The 4,271-nt window shown below is 49.3% G+C and overlaps 1 pseudogene; it reads right to left on the bottom strand.

The window, feature by feature from the left end:
* Positions 1 to 1,718: 1,718 nt before the first annotated feature.
* LOC118898095 lies at positions 1,719 to 2,535 on the bottom strand (annotated as a pseudogene).
* Between the last annotated feature and the right edge of the window lie 1,736 nt (positions 2,536 to 4,271).

Here is a 4,271-nt window from a genome sequence, read left to right as displayed (position 1 = left end):
TACTGTGTCGCCCCTCCCTGGCAAAACACTCAAGATCCTCCAGAACAAGCCACAGTTCAAGGTCAAGGTGATCTCAATTCATACACAAAGTCATCTACTCTCGCCTGAGGAAGGGGAGACAGAAACCTCAGCCACAGCTCCGGCTCGGCCAACCCCGAGTCCACCCCACTCCAGAACCTGTGAGGCTCCTGCGGCCAGGCTGCCCCCGAGAAGAGTTTTGGGAGCAGCTTTGAGGGTTTGTAACCAAAGGCTGATGCTAGTGGTTTTCTCAAAGCACAGAAAGAGGTGGCGCCAGAGCTAATTCTCTCCATCCTAAGGAGAGATCTGCTTGCTACTTGCAAACAATGGACTGCCCTATCCTTCCCGCCCATCTCCCCCCCCCCCCCGCACCCCCGCCAAACACACACACATACGTCCAGCCCCTTCCCTGCTCCAGGTGTGGAGTGCACCTGTAACCACAGAGGCCCCCTGCGGCCCACCCCAGGAGAGCAAGAGAAGGCCTTGATAGCATCCGCCGTGAAGTCTGTGTTCTTCAAGTGGCAGCTGTATATTTAGAGCCCGTAGCCGTGCGGGTTTGGGGCCCTGGTGTCCCTCGTCATCCCTCCTAAGCAGAGCCCGGGTGGATTCAAGTGATCCAGGCTGCCAGGCCATCATGGGCTGAGCTCCAAGTGCAGCTCCAGGAACCGGGACCCATCGTTTCCCTGGGGCTGGTGCCACCTGCAGATTCTCAGAACAAAGACTCCATCAAGCATTGGCTGGGGTCTCAGCAGCCATGAGGTTGGCCAGCGTGATGTGACGTCCTGTCCAGCATGCTTGACTTGCCCAAGAAAGAGGGGCAGGTTTGCAAAACTGCTCCCTCAGCTTTCTCAGCGCCTCTCTAAGACCTTTGATATTTAAGTCATTCTCTTGACCCGCCTCCACTGTCATTTTTGCATCACATTAATTAATTAATTAATTAATTAATTTTAAATTTTTGGCCGTGTTGGGTCTTCCTTGTTGCATGCGGGCGTTCTCTAGTTGTGGCGAGCGGGGGTTGCTCTTCATTGCGGTGCGCGGGCCTCTCATCGTGGTGGCTTCTCTTGTTGCGGAGCACGGGCTCTAGGCGTGCAGGCTTCAGTAGTTGTGGCACGTGGGCTCAGTAGTTGTGGCTCACGGGCTCTAGAGTGCAGGCTCAGTAGTTGTGGCTCATGGGCTTAGTTGCTCCGCGGCATGTGGGATCTTCCTGGACCAGGGCTCGAACCCGTGTCCCCTGCATTGGCAGGCGGATTCTTTTTTTTTTTTTTTTTTTGTAAGAGAAAAATCTTGCAACAGGTTTATTCAATTCTCTTAAAAAATGGTGGCATTCCTTTACTTTCTGCCTTTTGGCAGCAGCAGTTACATATGTGGAATAGCAGATTAAGTCTAAAAACGTGGGCCCTAGTCAACTTTAGTTTTCGGCATTATGATCATGATAAAGGATCACGACATCCTTCACATTTCCAAGGAAAACCCAATTTAAAGTTTGTCCTTGCCAAACTCCATAAAACAGCCACTCTAGAGTAAACCAGCAGAGCATTGCATCACCCCAATAAAGCTGTAGGTTTCATCACATGCACCAACAAATCTACATGGCTAGTTTCTGCGCTCTTCTTTTACAGAATTTTACACCTACTGTTACCAGACAGCATTTTAAACACGGACATATCAACTGCCTAAAAAAGCAAAAACAAAGGCATTTCCTCACTTAAAATCTTCAAACATTATTGCACTTTCACTTTCAGAATTTGACAATGCATTCAGTGAAGCAATCTGCAGACAACTAGTTTTAACAGACAGATTAAAAAACACTTTTAAGCAGACGTGGATGTCCTAAACTGTTTATTAGGTAAGAATTTTACAAACATTACTTATATTGGCGGTAGCGGTGGAGCTGGAGAGTATTGCGCCTTCTCCAGGCTGCGCGGCGAGAACCACTGATCGTGTGGTGGAACTTGTGGCCCTTGCCGAGGCCTCGGCTCTTCCTGCCTGCAGACGTCAGCCCCCGCATCTCCCTGTGCTTGTGGACTGGTTTGGTGATCCACTGGGTGTCAGGGTTTCTTCTGATAGCTTTATGGAAGGGATCGATGAGGATAACCTCAAAAAACTTGTACGTAGAATCTTCACCCACCCAGTAAGAATTCAGGACCCTCAGGGCCCCACAGTGGCGTCCCGCTAGCTCCTCGGCAACAGATTACAGGCTCCGGCAAACTTGAGCTGGTTGACGCCATGGTGGACGGGCTTGCCGTAGGTGGCGCCCTTCGGGACCGGGCGTTTGCGGCCACCGCGGCGCACGCGAACCCGGTATATCATATAACCTTGCTTGGCCTTGTAGCCCAGCCTGCGCGCCTTGTCGGGCCGGGTGGGGCGCGGGGCCCGGTGCAGCGCCGAGAGCTGGCCGTACTGCCAGCAGCGCACCCTGAGCAGAAAGCGCATCACGTCCGACTGCTTCTTCCTCCGCAGCTCCTGGATGTACTTGTAAGCGCCCATCTAGGCTCACCTGATGGCTGCCGCCAAACGGAAAGGTGGCAGGCGGATTCTTAACCACTGCACCACCAGGGGAGTCCCGCTGCATCATTTTTAAACTGCAGTGTTGGATATTTGCATTTGACAATCTACAGGGACACTGACTCACAAAGGCTGGTGGCAGAGGGACAGCCACTGTTCTTGTCTTTTTTAAAATAAATGTTTTTATTTCAGGATAGATTTAGATTTACAGAACAGCTGCAGAGAGTGCAGAGTTCCCACGCAGCCCACACCATCAGTCCTGTTACTAACATCTTACATTAGCAATGGTACATTTGCAACAATCAATGAGCCAGTATGGACACACATCATTATTAACTAAAGTTTATACTTTATTCAGATTTCCTTGGTTTTCCCCTAAGGTCCTTTTTACATTCAAGATCCCACCTAGGACACCACATGACATGTTGTTGTCATGTCCCCTAAGGCTCTTTTTGGCTGTAACAGTTTTTTCAGTTTTTGATGATCTAGACAGGTTTGGTCACATAGTCCCTCAGTTTGAATTTGTTTGATGTTTCTTTTCATGATTAGACAGAGCTTATCATTTTGGGGGGGAAAACCACGGAGGTGAAGCACATTCTCAGCACATTATATTAAGAATACATATGATCGGGCTTCCCTGGTGGCGCAGTGGTTGAGAGTCCGCCTGCCGGTGCGGGGGACGCGGGTTCGAGCCCTGGTCTGGAAGGATCCCACATGCCGCGGAGCAACTAAGCTCGTGTGCCACAACTACTGAGCCTGCGCGTCTGGAGCCTGTGCTCCGCAAGGGGAGAGGCCGCGACAGTGAGAGGCCCGCGCACTGTGATGAAGAGTGGCCCCCACTCGCCACAACTGGAGAAAGCCCTCGCACAGAAACGAAGACCCAACACAGCCAAAAATAAATAATAAATAAATTAATTAATTAAAAAAAAAAAGAATACATATGATCAACATGAGTCACCGCTGAAGACGTGAACTGTCACCATCCAGCTGAGCGTGTGCCTGCCAGGTTTCTCTACTGTAAGGTTACTTTTATTTTACCATTAGTTGTTTTTTTTGGGCAATTAAAAAAATTGAGATATAATTCACTTAACATAAAACTCACCATTTTAGGACTTCCCTGGTGGCGCAGTGGTTAAGAATCTGCCTGCCAATGCAGGGGACACAGGTTCGAACCCTGACCCGGGAAGATCCCACATGCCGCGGGACAACTAAGCCCGTGCGCCACAACTACTGACCCTGAGCTCTAGAGCCCATGAGCCACAACTACTGAGCCCACGTGCCACAACTACTGAAGCCCGTGTGCCTAGAGCCCGTGCTTCACAACAAGAGAAGCCACCGCAATGAGAAGCCCGCGCACCGCAACAAAGAGTAGCTCCCGCTCGCCGCAACTGGAAAAAGTCAGTGCACACCAACGAAGACCCAACACAGCCAAAAATAAATAAATAAATTTTAAAAAGAAACAAAAACTCACCATTTTAAAGTATCCAATTCAGTTGCTTTTAAGATATTACCAGTTTTGTGCAGACATCACCACTGTCTAATTCTAGAACATTTTCATTATTACCAAAAGAAACCCGTACCTATTAGCAGTCACTCCCCATTCCCCTCTAGCCAGCCCCTGGCAACCACTAATCCACTTTCTGTCTCTATGGATTTGCCTTTTCTGAACATTTCATATAAATTGAATCATACAATATGAGGCCATTTATGTCTGGCTTCTTTCACTTGGTATGTTTTCAAGATTCAGC

The sequence above is a fragment of the Balaenoptera musculus genome, chromosome 7 (genome assembly GCF_009873245.2).
Source record: "Balaenoptera musculus isolate JJ_BM4_2016_0621 chromosome 7, mBalMus1.pri.v3, whole genome shotgun sequence".
NCBI lineage: Eukaryota > Metazoa > Chordata > Mammalia > Artiodactyla > Balaenopteridae > Balaenoptera > Balaenoptera musculus.
Note: the sequence above shows the minus strand (reverse complement) of the source record. Positions and strands in the feature narration are given on the sequence as shown.